The following is a 20,178-nucleotide window of genomic DNA, read 5'->3' on the forward strand; positions in this document are numbered from 1 at the left end:
TGGGAGGAGGTGGAAACTTTTTTTTCCTTTTCTCAATAAAAAAAAGAAAAAAAATACTAAAAATTAAGGTTTTAAAATTCTGATATTTGTAATTATATTTTGAATGAATGATATTTTAATTGAAAAAAAAGAAAGGCCTAAGGTCAGCCCAATTCCAAAGTGCATATTTTTGATCCTTCTCCATTATTGTCTTTCTGTTAATTCTCAATTCCAATCACAAAAAAAAAAAAAAAAAAAAAAAAAAAAAAAAAAAAAAAAAAAAAAAAAAACCTTTTTGAGACAGGATCTCCCTATGTAGCTATAGCTGGCCTGGAACTCTCTATGTAGACCAGGCTAGCATCCAACCATGAGATCTACCTGCCTCTGTCATCCAAGTGCTGGGATTACAGGTGTGTGCCATGTAGCCTGGCTATACTGGTTAGCTTTAAATGCCAACTTGACACAACCTAGAATGACCTGGGAATAAAGCCTCAATTGAGGACTTGCCTAGATCAGGTTGGCCTGTGGAAGTGTATGTAGGAGATTGTCTTGGGTGTTAACTGAAGTGAGAAGATGAACCCTAAATGTGGGTGAGTCGCACCATTTCATGAGCTAGGCCCCCAAGCCATAAACGTAGAGAAAGTTAGCTGAGCAGAAGCAAGGATGCATTACTCTTTCCCTCTTTTCTCTTGACCGTGGATGTGGTCTGACTAGCAGCTTGAGTTTGGCCTTGACTTCTCTAATACAATGGACCTTAACTTGAACTTGTAAGCCAAATAAATCCCCTTTCTCTAAGCTGCTTTTTTTTTTTTGTCAAAAACAACAGAAATGAAGCTGCAAGGCTCTTCTTCCTCTCTGTTCCCTTTCCCTCAATCTCCTTTGTCAGTTCTATTGCCTGTCTCTTGCAGTGATCCTCCTGGCTCTCCTTCCTGCGTGTCCAGATCACAGAGATCCACACATGGCTTTCTCGTAATCTCTATGTTGTCATCTTGTCACCTTGAGTACATATGTCCTTTATCCCACATTTCACAACATACTGGATAAAAACTAGGCTCTTGCCAGTTGTGGTAGTTCATGCTTTGAATCCATGAGTTTGAGTCCAGCCTAGCTTACATAATAAGTTCCAGGACAGCCAGAGCAACACAGTGAGACCTTTCTCAAGAACAACTTGGACCTTAGCATTCACCTCTGAGTCCTGCCAGCAGCTCTGAAGAGTCCTTCCTCCCTCACTTGGCCCCTGCGGATCTGACAAGAACGGAACTACAAATCCCAAACTCATGACAAGGAAGTGCTGCATACTTTTATGGGTCTTCCCTTTCCATTCTCTGCCTCTCTCTCCCTTGCCCTGTGCCCTGGAAGCTGACCTTGCCACAGTCTGTATCCCATGAGCTCTCTTGATCACTGGCTTCCACTTGGCTTTGGCCTGTGATAGGCAACATGCCGTGACATCCAACTGAGTGCAGAGAAAGGGCAACCTGAGGACTTACTAGTGCTGGTTCTCTTTATGCCCAGCCATGTGTGACATTATCCTTTCCTGGGAAGACATGAACTAACATCTAGTCACCCCAAATAGGGTGCCGGTGACAGAGCAGATAAACAATTCCGCTCGGTGAGTCAATGTGTTGTGAACACAGTATGCCAGAAACATACAAACAAACTTGTGCCTTTCCACAATGCCAGAATGTATTAAATACAAATAAATTCGCAAGGTGGAGACGGTTTAACGACAGCAATTTGTCATAAAATCTGCCTACCTTGGTAGCTTGGCAGAGGAGAATGCAGGTTCTTTTATTCCAGTTGTATTTACTAATATTAACACTCATCACAGAACCCAGTAAATTCATCTAGCTCTGTGCCTGTGCCTGTGAATGTGTGTTACAGAACGAATAGTTAGAGCAACGGGAATGAAAAGATGAAGCACCAGTGCTCAAGAGGAGGCAGAAGTGGGTTGGAAAAGGTCTGCATTGGAAAGCTAATGAATCAGACTAGTGCTGGCAGAGGGGAGGGGGGGGCCGCGGGTGGAAACTGCTGCTGCTGTCAGCCTTGAGGGAGGCTTTAGAATTGAAGGGGAAAAGGCCTCGGCAGGTTCAGAGCAGGAAACGGGTCCTGTCCAAGTCCAGACAGACAAACACGTGGGAAGACAGTAGAGTGGCTTCCATCACCTGCCGTAAAAACAAGCCACATAGAGTGGTCATCAGTACACACCGGGTATCGGATGATACATCAGTGTAGGACTGTGCCGTCCCAGTGCCGGTGTCCATCCTTTACGAAGTGCAGGTGAAAGAGTTCCACCCGTTCCTTGATAAGGTCCTAGGCTTGGCTTCCCTGATAAGATTTTAATATGTCCATGTGCCCCCGCAGTTTCAAGCCTCCCAATAAATCTAGAGGGTGGTTCCCTCTCTGTTCCCAGTAATAAGTCCCTTATCAGTCTGTGTTGGGTGGGTGGTGCCTGACAGATGGTGCAATTTCTGGGTCCACCCAGTGCATGCAGTCTTCTTTCTTCCTCAGAATGGAGTAGAAATCTGCTTGTAAAATGGTGTCTCCTATAGCAACACCTAGCCTGCAAAAAACACTGTTTTATTCAATACTGGAGTCGCTTACAATAGGGCATAGTCTGATCTTAACACTTTAATTGAACCAGGCTACTAACAAGAGAGTAAGTGGTTACCCACAGGAGCATGGGCAATTAACGGCAGGCAATTCTGCCACCAAAGAAAATGTCTCCTCGTCCCAACAACCGTTAACTGGGTAGTGCTCCTTTGGGAGGTGTGGGGCCTCAAGGGCTGTCACGTGAGCTTCCTCCCCTTCACAAGGAAATGTTTGTGGGCCAAACCTTGTGAGGGAGTCCCGTGGGTAAACTCAGAAGCTCTTACTTCAAAGCAACAATGACCATGCCACAGGCGAAAGGACAGCATGATGTCCCAATGGCTACAATGGCCACTGGGCATTCCCTTTCTACAGCTTCCCTTCTCGCCAACTTTTAATGATGTCTCTTTCTCTCCTTTCAAGGTGAGCACTGGCTAATCTTGCCTGTCAACCTGACTACAGCTGGACGTGCCTAAAACCCAAGCAGGTGAGCACATCAGTGAGGAATTCAGCCTAAACCTGGGCCGGCCTTCTGGTAGCAGCCCATATACAAGGATATGGAAGAAAGAAGCTTTTGGCTTCTCGCCTGCTTGCCCTCACTTTCACTGGCAAGTTCATCTGTCCTGCTGCTGAGTCATTCCTTCTCTGGTGTTAGAACCGACTTTCTTTGGGATTCCAACATAGCCTGAAGACCAGCTGAGACATCAGCCTTGCCGAATGAACAACTCCGGGATTCTTGGCCTTTCCTTTGAGAGATGCCATTGCACTAGCCTGACCACAGTCTGTAAGCCACTTTAATAAATCACTCTTAATATATACTCATCCTTTAAGTTCTATTCGTTTAGAGAACCCCGATTAATAAAGCTAGTAATGACTTTCTGCTGTTATCATCTGGAAGCCATTATGAGCCTGTAGCGATTCCTTTCTTCCTGCCTACATCTGCATTCAACTCCCCTCACATCAACCCTTTGAATGAGCCATCTGCATCCTGCCAGGACTCTGCCTTATACAAGCAGGGCAAGGAGGGGCCATAAAACTGGGGTCAGGCAATGCCATTTACAGTGAGTCTGGGCGGGGGGCGGGTGTCTCCAACTCCTCAAATAAGGCATGGATTGGGGCCCTAAAAATAGGCAAATACAAACCCTAATGAAAGATGCAAGAGCAGGACAGTGGTGGTGCACGCCTTTAATCCCAGCACAGAAGAGGCAAAGGCAGGTGGATTTCTAAGTTTGAGGCCAGCCTGGTCTACAATGCAAGTTCTAGGACAGCCAAGGCTGTTACATAGAGAAAATCTGTCTTGGAAAAAAAAAGAAAAGAAGGAAGGAAAGAAAGAAGGAGAGAGGGAGGGAAGTAGGGAGAGGCAGGGAGGGAGGGAGGGAGGGAGGGAGGGAGGGAGGGAGGGAGGGAGGGAGGATGGGCAAATGCAAGAGTCACTGATGTTTCTTATACAGTTCCAGGACATTTGATGGGAAAGTAAGACAACGCAAATAGGCTTTGTTAAACCTACCAGACCCTAAATAAACAGGATGGCACTGTCTGCTCCTACTTGTCTAACTAGGTTGTACCCAGGGAGCTTAAGTACTCTGTTTCAGACTTCACAGGAATAAAAAAATCTTATCTGAACCAGAGACAAATCAAGATGCCATTGCCTTTTTAGTAGGGCAGTGTCAATACTGGATGCTGACTTTGGACTTGGTGATGGCTCTGCCTTGTTCCAAAACCAGTTAGATGGCACTATAATCTAGCCTAGATAGCTAGATGAGCTCTTGGAAAGAAAGTAGTCATCTAAGAAGATGAGAACTGTGTGCCTCCTGTTTGTGTTCATTGGTCCCATGGTTGCAATTCAACCATGCCTGGGCATGTCTCGTGACTTGGAGAGACAGGCAACTCAAAACTAATATGGTGTCAGTAACAAATTGCACAAGGCCCCTGCATAAATGAGGTTTCAATGAGCATCTGGGGAGAGGATGGTAACTATTTTTCATGGGTATTGATTTCCCTGCCTGGCCTCAGACACACGCGGTTGGACCCTGTGGAGAAAGCAGTTGATGACAAAAAGTGATGAATATGGCTTCCGGCTGCAGTTTGATAATGTGTGAGAGAGTATTCTCTCGACACCCGCAATATGAGATTTCTACAAGATACACACGTTCCTGGTGGTTGGAGAGACGGTTACAGGGTTGAGAGCACCTGCTGTTCTGCCAGAGGACCCGGCTTCAGTTCTCAGCACCCACATCGGGTGACCCAAAACCCTTCAGTGGCTCTAAAACTCCTGTTCCAGGGATCCAACATCTTCTCCTAGCCCCTGCTGGCATCAGACACACATTCACTTCTATACTTAAAAATAAGCAAATGTTTAAGCATGTTTCTTTGTGGAGGTTTTTTAAAAATTACTCAAAATTTGTCAATAAGGAATAGTATGGTGCTTGACAGTCTGAGGCAGAAATAGCCCAAGCTGGGGCCTTAAAGTGAGTTCTCGGCTCATCTGAACTACAAAGTGAAACTCTGTCTCAATGTGTTCTGAATGGCATCCCTGGTCAGAAAAGAAAAAAAAAAAAAACTAGCCCCAAAAAAGAGCCAGAGAGATGACTCAAGTGGTTAAAAGTGCTAACTGTTCTTTCAGAGGACCTGGGTTTGGTTCCCAGCACCCACAGTGGCTCACAACCATCTATAATTCCAACTCCAGAGGCGCAGATGCTCTCTTCTGACCCTCTCAGGCACCTGTACTCATACGCACATAACCCCACATGGGCAGACACACATACACATTATGAAAAATACTGTTTAGTTTTTTTTAACAGCAAAGCAAAATTATGTTGTTTTCTTTTGAGTGTAACACTGTCTAATAGGCCTATACAATGATTGTTTAGTGTTCTACAGAAATTGATCTTTTCAATACAAAGCTGAATGTATTCTAAGTACAGAGTACCTGGCTTCATTCTGTCCTGGAGGAGGGAAACATTATAAAGGACGTTAGCGGATCGACTGCTAAGACTGGAATATAAGACCATACATTAGATGAAATATAAGTGAAACCATGTAAATTATTGAAGTTCACTGGCCTATGTTTGGATAAAAGAGGACCACTGTTTTGTGGGGGAGCTGTTTGTTTTGTTTTGCTTAGACAGGGTCCCATTACGTAGTCCTGGCTAGCCTAGAATTCTCTGTGTAGACCAGACTGCCCTTCACTGAGAAATCTGCCTGCCTCTGCCTCCCAAGTGCTAGAATTAAAGGTGTGTGCTGCCATGCCTGGCAGCACTGTATTTTTTTATTTATTTCTTTTTTGAGATATGGCCTCACTCTATAGCCAGGCCTTGGCGACAGAGTATAGCTAATTATATATTCCAGGCTTGCTTATTAGTTCGTAACAAGCATCTTGTCTTAGTGTCCCAATTGCTGGAATTAGAGGCATTGGTACATCTGGCTTTCCATATTCTTTAGGAAACAAGAATGGAAATAATTTTGGAGGAAGGGCCAGGATATATATTACACTGCAGTAGTTGAGAGAAGGTACACAGACAGACAGACAGATTAAAAGAGATGGAGCAGTGAGTAGAGACATTAATCACCAGGTCTGACAACCCGAGTGCAATAGAAGATAAGAACCAACTCTTACAAGTTGTTCTTTGATCTTCAAATGCATGCATGGGCATAGGTTCATGTGCACACATGCACACAGTTTGATTTTAAATGAAAAAGAGAATGACCACAAAAAATGATGAAAACACCTCGGGTAAAGAATTAACAGGAAGTGAGCCTGGGTAATTGGTATATGGGTATCCTTTATACTAGTTTTATTCTAGTTCTCTTCCTGAAAATTTAAGATTCTCTTCAAAGTCTAGTGTAGTGACTCACACCTATAATTACAGCACTTGGAAGGCCAAGGCAAGAGGACCTCGCATGAGTTTGAGGTAAGTTTGGGCTGCAGTGTAAGAACCTGCCTAAAAATGATTTCTCCCTAAATGAAAGGTAAAGAAACCAAGCTACAAGACAGAAAGATGGCTCAGTGGTTAAGAGCACTAGTTGCTTTTTCAGAGGCTGGATTCAGTTCGCAGCAACCACATGGAAGCTCACAACTATATTTAACTCCACTCCCAGGGGATCGACGCCCTCTTCTGGTCTCGGGTAATGTCTGCTTCCCCCAGGAAACTCCACGAAAATAGAGATTTGCCTGTTTTGTTTGCTGATTTGAGAAGGGTCTTCCTCGGCAGCCTATGCAGGCCTTGAAGTCATTGTATGGCCCAGGCTGGCCTGGAGTTCACTGTCATCTTCCAGCCCTAGTCTTCCAAATGTTGAGATTACAGGCATGGTTATGTGTTGTATTCGCGGCTCTGTTTATGAGGATCAGGACATGCTTTAAACAGTACTTACAAACACTGCTATTTTTTTTTGGTGCTGATGCCAAAACCAGGCACGCACATGGTGAACATGCATATATGCAGGCAAATATACATATAAAAGTCTTTAAAAAAAACAAACCAAACAATAATGTCTTCATTAAAGCATGTATCATGAATATACTGAAACTGCGACTCCACTAGTCTATGAGCAATCACATAGAGACTTGGGGTGGGAGAGCTCTTCACGGGACAGGAGGCAAACAAGGTACAGTACGAACATGTGCCAATTGGCCAAACGCACTGAAAAGGTGAATCCTTCACAGGAAGGGAATGGGCTGAAAAGTGTTAGTCCCTGGGTAATGTGGGAGATAAGAGTTCAAGTAAGTTAAAACCTCTGCTGGTGTTCCCACCTAAAGCATCTCCAGGCTGCCTGAGAGTCCTGCCTCTTCCCTTCAGCCTTTGGTGGACACTGCTGGCACACCCCTGTGAAGTATGCGTTCTGGATTTCTCAGCTCTGAACGTGTGAAGGCTTTCCTCAGGTTCAAACAACTCTGCATCGGCTGTGTTGAAATGGAGCATCTCCTGCTATCTCGATACCCGAGCAGACACCCTGAAATAGGCATGAACATTCCCACCCCACCTTCACAAGAAGATATGATTATGAGGCACGGAGAGGTCACAGGATCTTCTGAGAAAGATGTCCAAACAAGTGTGTCTCATTAAATCTGTAGCTAATGAAGGCTGTGACTCACCGCGCATCCATCATGGTTAATTGCTCTTACTGCTGCTTTTAACTTTTTTTTTTATCCACTCATTATTCTTTTCAGTTTTCAATTCAGTGGCCTCACTCTAATTTTCACTCATATATTAATCTCTTATTTTCTTAAGGCAGGGTCTCATGTAGCCCAGGCTTAGAGTCTCACCCTGCAGGCCCTACCTACCAAGCACTGTATCGGCATACAGTCTCAGGCCTGGCTTTCACTCATACAAATTTTTAAAAGTTTTCTTGGAGGCAGAAGTACACTTGCCTAGCACACACAAAACCCTGGGTTGCCTCTCCAGCACTGCAAACCAAACAAAGAGAAATGTTTGTAAGCTGTGTTTAGAGATGCTATCCTTATCCCCATGGACAGTGCACTGAATACCACAGATACAATCCCATCTCTAATGTCAACACTTGGGAGGCTGGGGCCTTGCTCCTCATTGGGAGATTGCATGAGCTCTAGGCCAGCCTGGACCACACAATGGCTTCGAGCCCAGCATGGATGACAGAGGGGGACCCTCCTTAAATGAGCAAACAAGTAGATAAAACAAACAAGTCTCTTTTCTCGTGGAGTTTAGTAGGGGAAGCAGACATTACACAAGTAAGCACATCAGAGATTTCCTTTGCAGGACTCAGTATGTCAGGCTGGGGTTGAAACTCGGTTGGCAGTGTTAGCCTAGTGCACAGGAAGCCTTGGGTTCCATACCTAGTACCTATACCTATAACCCCACGATTTGAGAGATAGGGGCAGGAAGGATCAGAAGTTCAAGGTTATCCTCTGCTACATAGAGTTTGAAGCTAGCCTAGAAAAAATGAGACTTGTCTCAAATATTATTTTAAAAATTTGAGCATTTGAAGAATATATATTCCTAAACTGAGGACTTGATACTCCTAAATATCTTTATTTTTCCCCTTGCTCTCTCTTTTAGTACTGAAGATTGAACCCAAAACCTTGCCAACGTGTTAAGCGTGTTCTCTGCTACTTAGTCATGTTTTCAAGATGAGACTTCCTTAATGTAGTATTTATTAATTGAAAACTTCATATACTATATTTTGATCATACTCAGCCCCAGCTATTCCCCCTAACTACTCCCAGATCCAATTCCAACTTCCCACCTCTTCCCCACTACCCCATACTCCTTTCTTTTTATATTGTTTTATTGAGACAAGGTGTCCCTCTGTAGTCCTGGAATGTTCTACACCGCATTAACCTTGCTCGCACAGAGATCCGCCTACCTCTGCCTCCCAAGGGTTGGGATTAAAGGGCTGTGTCACCACACCCACCTCAAGATTTTTGAAAGAAGCATCTTATGAAGCAACCTTTTACAACATCTAGGCAGGATGCGGAGAAGCCACAGCCAATATTGCAGAGAAGAAGCTAACAAAGGAACGGGCTGGAGACACGCTTCTGCCTGACACAGCAAAGGAACAAAGGGCCTTCTACCTGAATTAGGGGAACAGTATGTATTCTCTGAAATGAACTACCAGACAGGAGGAGCTTAGTCTCCCATGGGAAACAACCCACCAACTAGCCCAGAGAAACTCATCAAGGGACAATTCTCCGCAAATGCTTGCCAGGCCTCTCCGAAGGCCAAGCCAGTGTGACAGCTAGAGGCTATGGGGCCCTTCAGAGGGAGATGAATCTAGAGGAACAAATCAATAAAGGACATACCCCAGGTCCCTGATGTTCTTTCCTTTTCCCGTCAGCACGGCTCTTTACCTCAACCTGTCCCAGTTTGTTTGTATACAGAACCTTGCTAAACAGCCCAGGTTGGCCTGGCACTCCTGTGCAATCCAGGTTGATTTCAAATACCTGGAAACTCTCGCCTCAGCCTCCCAAATGCTGGAATTCCTTCCGGGCCTGTGCTACCACAGCTGGCTTCACAATCTGACCCTGGACTTTCCCAGCAGCTATGACCTTCCCTTGTCACTACTCCTTAACTGATTCCATGGTGTCTGTTGAAGATCACGCTCTGATCTTGCCATCGCTTTACCGCTCAACTTCCAGTCTCCTTCATTCTTCACCCCTTTGCCTGAGATGTTTTCTTCTGCTAACCAGCCCCAGTTCAGCATGTACTTTGGAATATGATTTGGACAAGAGACTCTGCTATATTTGCTTTGGCCCCAAGTGTCAAACTTGATGACACTCATAAGTACTTATTAAAAATTACGTTTTGTGTGTGTGTGTGAGGGCGCGTGCGTGCATGCAGGCACACCATTGAGTGTGGAGGTCAGAGGTCCACCTGAAGGAGTAGGTTCTTTCCTTTCACCATGTGGGGCCTGGAGATTGATCTGAGGTCTTTAGTCTTGATGGGAAGTGCCCCTACCTGCTGATTCATCTCCCAGGCCTGAGGAGCACTCATTTGTGGCTGACATAAACTTAGTCATGACTCCAGTTCTGTTCACCACTCTCTCCCCTACCCCCCGCCCCGCTTGCTGGCAACCACACTCTTGAAGAGATTAAAATCATCAAGAACAAAGACACTAGACTCCAAACAAGCAGGTTCAAAGTACACCTCATCAGAGGTGCAAGGAAAATGATTGGGGAGGGTATATGAACTTGTGAAACTAGTATTTCTTGTCCTTGCTGGATGATGAAATTCTGAAAAGAAACAGAAAGGGAAGGCTAGCTAAGAGTTCCAGCATGTATGGGAAATATGAAGTCCAATTCCAGGGTGTAGTTACCGCTGGAGTTAGGAAGTCCATCTCCATACGTCTCTATAGCCAAGACATAGAGAAGGAACTTTCAGCTGGGGCTTGATGTATTTATTTTTCTTTTCTTTTTGTTTGCTTGGGTTTGTGGCGTTTTGCTTTGTTAAGGCAGGATGTCATGTGGTCTGGCTTGCATTGAACTTACTGGGTAGCCATGATGACCTCGAATTCCTGATCCTCCTGCCTTCCTGTCCTGTGTGTTGGGATTATAGGTATTTGAGCCAGCTGACTGCTGGCCCCTTCCTTCCTTTCTTCCTTTTGTTTTTGGACTCTCCCCACTTTTTAAAAATATTGACATCATGATAGTTCCATATATTTAAAGTGGAAGATAATCTGTCAATAAAAGTTATTTCATATAGGTATATATGTTACTTAAAAAGTCTGTCACATAGCAGGCTCATTTGGTACCACCAAAAACTTACAATACAAATAAGGGACTACAAAGAAAAACATTACTAAACCAAGGCACGAAAAAAAATTTTAAAAAAATAAACCAAGGCACACAGGAGCTACACCACATTTCAGGGGAGGGTTCAAATAATTCCTACCATGTTAGAGGAATCAAGTTCATTTGTCATGGTGTGCATTATCATAGTCCTGTAAAGCAGGGGCTACCTAGAATTTCTTCATTTAAAAATACTGAGGTGAAATTCTGTCTGTATATTCAGGAACACTCATATATCTGGTTACATACAATTCTCTCACCACACAAACAAAACCCTCAGTTAATTGTTTTCTAAGGTCTAAATAGGTCAAATGAACTAATATTAGCCATGTATTGACTAAGCTGTTAATCAGAGGAGCACAGACAAAGAGCAGGCTGTTTAGCTGTTCTGCCTCTTTCTTGTAGTAGGAGGACTAGCAGGTTTCAAAGTGGGGATTTCATTAATGCAACAAATGACAGAAGATGCAAGAAAAGAGTTCCTCGTGTCCAACAGACTTTGCCATCCTATAATACAACTGTATGTGTATAGGCAGAGGCAGTGGGAAACAAAAGCAGATGAAGACAGGTGTGTAAAGGGAATGCCGAGCTAGCACAGGACACTAGGAAACTCATCTCAAGTCTCTCTAGTGCCACTTTAGCAATGGTGCTTTACCGACAGCCTACAGAATGGGAACAGATCTTCACTAACCCCACATCAGACAGAGGTCTGATCTCCAAGATATACAAAGAACTCAAGAAATTGGACACCAAAAGATCACATAATCCAATTAAAAAAAAAAGTGGAGTACAGACCTAAACAGAGAACTCTCAACAGAGGAATCTAAAATGGCTGAAAGACGTTTAAGGAAATGCTGAACATCCTTAGTCATCAGAGAAATGCGAATCAAAACAACTCTGAGATTCCATCTTATACCTGTAAGAATGGCCAAGATCAAAAACACTGATGACAACTTATGCTGGAGAGGTTGTGGGGAAAGGGGAACACTTCTGCATTGCTGGTAGGAATGCAAACTGGTACAACCCCTTTGGATATCAGTGTGGCAATTTCTCAGAAAATTAGGAAACAACCTTCCTCAAGACCCAGCAATACCACTTTTGGGTATATATCCAAAGGATGCTCAATCATGCCACAAGGACATGTGCTCAACTATGTTCATAGCAGCATTGTGTGTCATAGCCAGAACCTGGAAACAACCTAAATGCCCCTTGAATGAAGAATGGATAAGAAAAATGTGGTAATTTACACAATGGAGTACTACACAGCAGAAAAAAAATAACAACAGCTTGAATTTTGCAGGAAAATGGATGGAGCTAGAAAACATTATTTTGAGTGAGGTAACCCAGACACAGAAAGACAATTATCACATGTAGTCACTCATAGGTGGTTTTTAAACATTAAGCAAAGAAAGCCAGCCTACAAACCACAATCCCAGAGAAATTAGACAACAATGTAGACACTAAGAGAAACTTACATTGATTTAATCTATATGGGAAGTAGAAAGTAGAAAAAGACAAGATCTCCTGAGTAAATTGGGAGCATGGGGACCTTGGGGGAGGGTTGAAGCGGGGAGGGGAGCAGAGAAAAATGTAGAGCTCAATAAATATCAATAAAATAAAATAAAAGACAAAAAAAGAAAAAATGGTGGTTTACTTGGGCGGCAGTGGGAAAAACTAGTTTGGCTGAGAAACATTCAGTTCTTCCCTTACAATCGCAAAGAAAATCAACAGGAATTTTAGAGGTCATGGATCAGAAAAAAATGCAATGGCAACTCCTAGTCTCCTCAGCCAAATCAAATGAAAGAAAACAGGTAAAACTATCTTTCACTCTAAATACCTACCCATGTATTCCGCTATAGCAATGGGTATTTGATTAAAAGAAGGAAAAAAATCAAACACCCCCCTCACAAACTTATTATTAAGAGCTACCATCATCTGGAAGTGACATAGACAAATTAGTTCCCCCAATGACATTTCGCCTCTAAAGCAAAAAAGCTATGTAATACCTTACATAGATTAATCAGCGTGCTATAAAAATAAAGCAGTTTTGGATTAAAGATGTTACACTGTAGCTGTGGTGAATTATGAAGCACAAGAATATATGCAGTAATCAGGCATTTTCAGTCTAATCAATCTCCACGATTATCACTTAATTTTTGGTAGTAGATAATAACTGGCCATGAGCCGGGCGATGGTGGCGCACGCCTTTAATCCCAGTACTCAGGAGACAGAGGCAAGTGGATCTCTGTGAGTTCGAGACCAGCCTGGTCTACAGAGCTAGTTCCAGGACAGGCTCCAAAGCCACAGAGAAACCCTGTCTCAAAAAACCAAAAGAAAAAAGAAAAAAAATAAATAACTGGCCATGTATTTTGATACTTAAGTCACAAATTGTAGAGAAAAAGAAATAGTGTATTAGAGAAACCAGGTTTGAAGACTATACTTTCAGGGATCATTTCTATAGTTCATTACTTGCAACCAGGTTTGTATTTGACAAATGACTGCAATGCTGAACACATTTCTTTTGTGCATTTGGTGATTTGTTTTGCTGTCGGTCCTTGTTGTGGGTCCTTGTTGTCGGTCCTCAATTTGATTCTTCAATATTCATGTTATCTCCATCTACAGCCTCTGATATTGCTTAATCTTCCTTTTCATCATATAGATCTGTTGAAATGAACTGCCCAGCTAATTTAATATCCATTCATTGGTCCTCTGGCCACCACTGAGACAGATGCAGATACCTTGTTTTTCAGGATTCGTTTAATGGGTCTGTGTGAGGCCATTGAGGTTGCTTGATTGCTTTTCCTGCTAACTCAAGTAATATTATTTCCCTTCTTGGGTCTTCAATGCAGTTGAAGACTAGATCGTTGTAGTTACTTTCCTCTCATGACTTGGTCAAGTTATTTATACTACAATACTTAAACTCTCTAGGATAGAATAATTGAAACATTTATCACATGTTTCTTTCTTGATATTGTTTATGTTATAGTAATTCTAATACCTGATATTTGTTTTTATTGTATATAATTTTGTACTAGGCTTAGAACTCTCTTATTTAAACAAAAGGGGGAGGTGCTGTAGGAATTCCTACAGCAGTAGCCTTTAAATTACCCACCTACTTGGGCGTGGCCTCATACTATAAATGTCGATGTAAAGTGTGTGGTTGCCCTCTCTTCTGGCTGCAAGATTTGGTTGCTGTTCCCCGTTAGAGCAGAGGACTGTGATTTGTGAATCTACCCCTAAATAACCCTTTATTATACTCAATTCTGAGCTTGTGTGGGATTTCTTTTTAGCGTCCGTCTTCAGCCATTGCTGGTTGCTCCAGCTGTCAGCTCAGGGTTCCTGCTGGCATAGGACAAAGGGGTGGTTGCTGTAGAGACCCAAGGTTTAATTCACTACATCTGTTGTCCTGGAAACCGCTACCAGCCTCACCTCAACCAATTGCACAGCAGACTTCTCAGCTGGGCGCCCTTTGCTGCCACCTGCACTGTGTCCCACAGACTCCAGACAACCTAGTGTCCCAGGCAGAAGCAACATAAACACTAAAGCACTCTTAATTTCTTTAAATGAAATTCGGGAGTCTGGTATGACGGCACATTCCTGTAATCCTAGCAGACTAGAGTTGGAATTGGGAGGATACGGAATGCAAGGTCTTCCTCAGCTATGCACCTGTAGCTTTGTGGACCGTGTCTCAAACAAAACCAAAAGTTCTGTCATTAAAAAGAACATGAGTCCCAAGAATATCAAAGTCTAGAAAAAATCGGATGGAAAACCCCTTCTTATTGTGTCAGGGGACAGTCATAGCCCATTTCCTCATCTCTGTTATTTCTCGGGAGACACTAGTAGGAAAGCCATCATGATACAACGTCACTTCCAATGATGTGATGCACAAACACACCCAGACGAAGCATTTCCTAAACAGACCAGGGTTTTTGGGCCAACCTTTCGCTAGACACACAAACACCTTCCCTCAGCCGGGTGGTGGTGGTACATGCCTTTAATCCCAGCACATGGGAGACGGGCAGGTGGATCTCTGTCTGGTTTACAGAGCTAGTTCCAGGACAGCTAGGGCTGCTACACTTAGAAACCCTACTTGAAAAACAGAAGTGGGGGAAAACCTATCTTCCCTCAGATACTGCTCATGTCTCCACTAGTTTCACTGAGACCAGTGTATGATCACCTCCCCAGTGAACACATGACACTGGCTGCAGGTGTGACCACATACCCATGCAGACTGTCTGTAGTATGTACCTATACCAAGACTAAGGTGTTTCCTATACACTTGTGGGGTACACACTGATCCTAGTCGAGAACCTCCCAGAATGGTATCAGCACGGCCTCTGGCCTTTATGAATATACCAAATTATAGCCCCAAATCGGAGCTGAGATGAAACCCTTATAGTGTTTGTCTTGCCAGAAGAAGGCTTAAGACATGCCACCTCCACAGCTGAATCGGACATGGGATCAAAGGTCCCAAGGCAAGCCCTAGTATAACTCAGAATAAAGCCTCCTGAGCTTCCTCTGCTCTGGCACTGTCAGGCTTTTCAGTGTCACCAAAAAGGAGACCAAGTATCCCTCTGCACAGTCTATCCTGATTTGTTTCTGTTGCTGAAGTTTTTTTTTTTTTGAGACAGGGCCTCACTGTAGCCCAGGCTGGCCTTAAATTACTGATCCGCAGGCTTCCCAGTGCTTAAATTAAAAGCTTGTATCACCATGCTTGGCTTATCCTGACATGTCAAATGCAAAGCCTGGCTCCCGTCTCCTCGACAATTCTCCAGGCCCAGGAGAGCTGGTAAGATTGGCCCTGTGTCTCCCTGTGATGGGGCACCTCCCCACCACCGCCCGGAGGGATGCTGGGCCCCTGCATGCAGAGAGAGGCCTGATTGCTCTGGACACTCAGAAGCCATCACTTGACCTGGAATTGGAGGGCCATTACTATCATTTGAGCTGTAGCTGAGTGTGACTCTCTCCAGCCTCCAGCACATCCTGGCTCTCTCAAACCTGCTAAATTACCCTCACTAACAGCAGGACTTCAAGGGCCCTCCAGGTCTCTCATGGTGGCTAAGTCTGCTCCCACTCAACTAAGCCAATTCAACTCACACTGACTCTGCTCTCTGGAGTTAGCAGAGCCATTTGCTGGTAGCAGTCCTGATTTCACAGCCCCTCTTGCCTCTTAAGACCTTCCCCAGCTTTTGCCCAACAGTGTGCTGACCTGTGTGTCCTCTCCTGATGTGGGAGTGTCATATATCAATCTGTTGATTTCATTGGTTAATTAAATAAAGAAACTGCTTGCCCTGATAGGTTAAAACATAGGTGGGAGGAGTAAACAGGAGGAAGATGGGAGGAGTAAACAGAATGGAATGCTGGGAGGAAGAGGAAGTGAGCTCAGACCCGACAGCTCTGCTCTCTGGAGCAGAGACGCCATGCTCAGCTCTCCCGGGTAGACTCGACAGCTCTGCTCTCTGGAGCAGAGACGCCAGGCTCCGCTCTCCCAGGAAGCTCCGTCCCAGGATGGACGTAGGTTAGAATCTTCCTGGTAAGCGCACCTTGGGGTGCTTACACAGATTATTAGAAATGGGCTAGTCCAGATGTGAGAGTTAGCCAAGAAGAGGCTAGATATAATGGGCAAGCAGTGTTTAAAAGAATACAATTTGTGTGTTGTTATTTCGGGCATGAGCTAGCAGGCGGCTGGGGTGCTGGGGATGCAGCCCCACCGCTTCCAATTTCAACACTCTCCCGCCTGTCTGTGGGAGCTCAGGGGTTGCTTGTGCAGGTCACAGCTACTCATTCCCCTTTGAATCTTCCAAACACACGGGGCTCTGGCTGGGGAGGAGCCCGGTTCTGTGTGTCCCTGTGCTGGAGGACTTGGGGGTGAGTGCCAGGGGTTTCCTATCAGTCAGGAAGTAAGGGGGACCTTTGACTCACTGTGTGAGAGAGGAAACAGCAGGTTATTCTTGTATAGTAGGGGACACTTGGGCAAACTAGGCTCACAGAAGTTGTTTGAACCTGGGAGCTTTGGAGAACAGTGGGGAGCCCAGAGGACAGCATCCAGGGAGGACTGCGGTTGGCTTAATGGTCTGATTAGCATTCATTGAGCCCTGAGTGGGAGGCTGTCTCTTCATAGTGCCTGCATTGGGTCCGATGGAGTCCTTGCCTTACTCCTGACTAGGGTCGTAGGATGAATACAGGGATCCACCCTGGCATGTGTGTCTCCCTGTATCCTGAACCTGCCCAGGGGCATGGGCCCGACTCCGAATAAAGCCGTCACCTGCACCTCCAGTATTTCTCCTTATTAATCTGCTTGCTATTCCATAATAATGAATCTAAACCCACTCTAAAAGTCTGTATCTGGGATATGGACCATGGCCTCCAGGACAATGAATTTTCTGCTCTCCAGTCTTTTTTTTTTTTTTCTTCCTTTTTAAATCAGGTATTCTTGTTTCCCCAGCAGGTTTCTTCCTTGCCACAATGCATAAATACTTACTTTACAGATTTATAGTGTTCATATTTAGAACTAACCTTCCAGCTTTTCCATATGTGTATTCTAGGTATTTATCTACCTATCTACACATAGAGATAGATACAAACTTTACCATATTTTCTTTATTTTCTGTGTATATGTGCATGCATGCATGACAAAGCCCACATGTGGAGGGCAGAGAACAACATGCAGGAGTTGGTCCTCCCCTTGCACAAAGCAGATCCTGGGATTGAACTCACATAGTTTGACATGGCAACAAGTGCCTTTACTCAATAAGCTATCTTTTTGCTTGTTTCTATTGTTTTTTAAAGATTTTCTCATCTGAGCCATTTTGCCAGCCCCAGTTACTATATTTTTTCAACATCTGTATTAGCATTTATTAATTATACCAAATAATGCATTTCATTGTGATGCATTCACATATTCAAAGAATGTACTTTTATCAGATTTACCCCACATTCAATCTCTTGTTCCCTTCTCCAATCCTTAGTAATTGGAAATAAACCTAGGGTCTTCTTCATGTTAAGCAAGGCTCTCCAATACTGAGCTGTAGTCTAGGACTTCATTTACTTTTTGTTTTGAGACCAGTTCTCACTAAGTTACCAAGTCTTGCCTTGAACTTGCAATCTTCCTGCCTCTGCCTCCCGAGTACCTGGGGTTACAGGCCTGAATCACCAAACCTAGCTTTCTTCTTTCTTACTTACAGTTATAGGCTAGCCTACAAAACCCTATCCTTTGTTTTGCTTCTCAACATGTTCTCTCTCTCTCTCTCTCTCTCTCTCTCTCTCTCTCTCTCTCTCTCACACACACACACACACACACACACACAAAATATGTCCCCTTTTATTTTATCTTTATGAGCATTTCTCTTTCATGTATGTATGTGTACTCATGCAGGCCCATGGAGGTCAGAAGAGGACACTGGACCCTGTGGAATGAAGTTCCAGATGGTCTGAGGCATTATGTGAGTGACGGGAATCAAAGGGAGGTCCTCTGCAAGAACAGCTGAGCCATCTCTCCAGCCCCCAAATATGCCGTTTTTGCCTATTTTTTTGGGTGGGAACAGGGCCTGATGTAGGTCAAATTGGCCTGGAATTCATCAGGTACCCAAGGCTGTCCTGGGTCCTCTGTCTCCACCTTCCTAGTGCTTACTTTAGGCACTTGCCTCTACTCACAGTCAAAACTAGACCTTCTACTATCCTAAATTCCCTCATCTAATTCTCTTTGCCCACCAATTGTCCTCATTTCTCTCTTTCCTTTTCCTTTTAATGTTTTATGAAAGAAACTCTTTTTTTAATTTATTTATTTAATGGATATGAGTGTTCTATTTGCATGTACAACTCTATGTCAGAAGAGGGCACCAGAATCTGCTATAGATGGTTGTGAGCCACCATGTGATTGCTGGGAATTGAACTCAGGACCTCTGGAAGAGCAGCCAGTGCTCTTAATTATTGAGCCATCTCTCAAGCCCTGAAAGAAACTCTTAATGATACTGCCTAGACTCCGTACAAAGTTAAACTTCTAGACTCTGTAATGGATCATAAAGGATGAGCCTCAAAAACCTACCCAGGAAAGAACGTTGGGAAATAAAGCAACCTGGCTAGAAAATAGTTTTGCCAACACACATGCTTCTCTTAAAATTAACTATTTAATCCATGTGATGGAACGTAGCTGCTTTATACTAGCTTCTGTTTCTCCAGGTCTCTGCTTCTCTGTGTCCGCTTATTGCTGGATAATGCCCAACGCCACCACACCTGCTCCATCCATAGCTCATCCTCAGCTATGGAGTGTTGCCCATCCTTCGTAAGTTGCCTCAACTACATCCGTGCCCAACAGGACTTTGACTTTCCACAAGATCTGCTTCTGGTGTCTGTAATGGTATAATGCCAGTAGCTCAGGATGGCCTCAAATTCTCAATCTCCCTGCCTCAGCCTCTCAAGTGCCAGGATTACAGGTATGTGCCACCATGCACAACAGACATGGGGATGCTTTGTCAAAATTCTGCCGTATTCAGCCATGCACTATGCTAACTGATTCATATCTGCTATCTCATTTAATGATCAGAACAACCTCATAGGGATGAAATGGCCCTTCACTTTCCGCCAACAATAGCATCCTTCACCCTACAGAAAAAGAACAAGGCCAATCAACACAAGTCGTTTCACGTTCACTCTTACTACTTCAAAATCCCTATGGGCTTTTGATTGCATTGTTCCCTGTACTGCAGTTATGAAAGAAATGTCAAATGGGCAGAATCAGAAACAGAAAGAAGCCGGGCAGTGGTAGCACACACCTTTAATCCCAGCACTCGGGAGGCAGAGGCAAGCAGATCTTTGTGAGTTTGAGACCAGCCTGGTCTACAAGAGCTAGTTCCAGGACAGGCCCCAAAGCTACAGAGAAACCCTGTCTCGAAAAACCAAAAAAATAAAAAAAATAAAAAAAAAAAACAGACAAGAGAGACTGTGGTTCTCAAGAACACAGAACTTGATGGAATCTCTAAGGATGACAGGTGTCTGGCTCAGCAGTTAAGGGCACCTCTTGCTCACAACAACCTGTTACTGCAGTTCCAGGGGATCTGATGCCCTCTTCCCACCTCTGAGGGCCACATAATGCACATGCAGGCAAAAATTCATATACATAAAATAAATAAAATGTAATTAATTTTTTTGTTTTTGTTTTTGAGACAGGGTTTCTCTGTAGCTTTAGAGCCTGTCCTGGAACTAGCTCTTGTAGACCAGGCTGGCCTCGAACTCACAGAGTTCTGCCTCTCTGCCTCCCGAGTGCTGGGACTAAAGGTGTGTGACACCACTGTCCAGTCACGTATTTAAAATTTTAAGAACAGATATCTAAGAGGGTGTGGATGTGGTTCAGTGGTAGA

At 44.0% G+C, this 20,178-nt stretch overlaps 1 long non-coding RNA gene and 1 pseudogene across 1 annotated transcript in view; one reads left to right on the top strand and one right to left on the bottom strand.

The window, feature by feature from the left end:
* The window catches only part of LOC126486569 (uncharacterized), a 160,110-nt gene that overhangs the window by 100,598 nt on the left and 39,334 nt on the right, over positions 1-20,178 (bottom strand). The gene's annotated exons all lie outside the window — the stretch shown is intronic.
* LOC126486585 (uncharacterized) lies at positions 13,253-13,363 on the top strand (annotated as a pseudogene).

This window comes from Alexandromys fortis, unplaced genomic scaffold (assembly GCF_014885135.2).
Source record: "Alexandromys fortis isolate MF-2015 unplaced genomic scaffold, M_Fortis_MF-2015_v1.1 scaffold_114, whole genome shotgun sequence".
Classification (NCBI taxonomy): domain Eukaryota; kingdom Metazoa; phylum Chordata; class Mammalia; order Rodentia; family Cricetidae; genus Alexandromys; species Alexandromys fortis.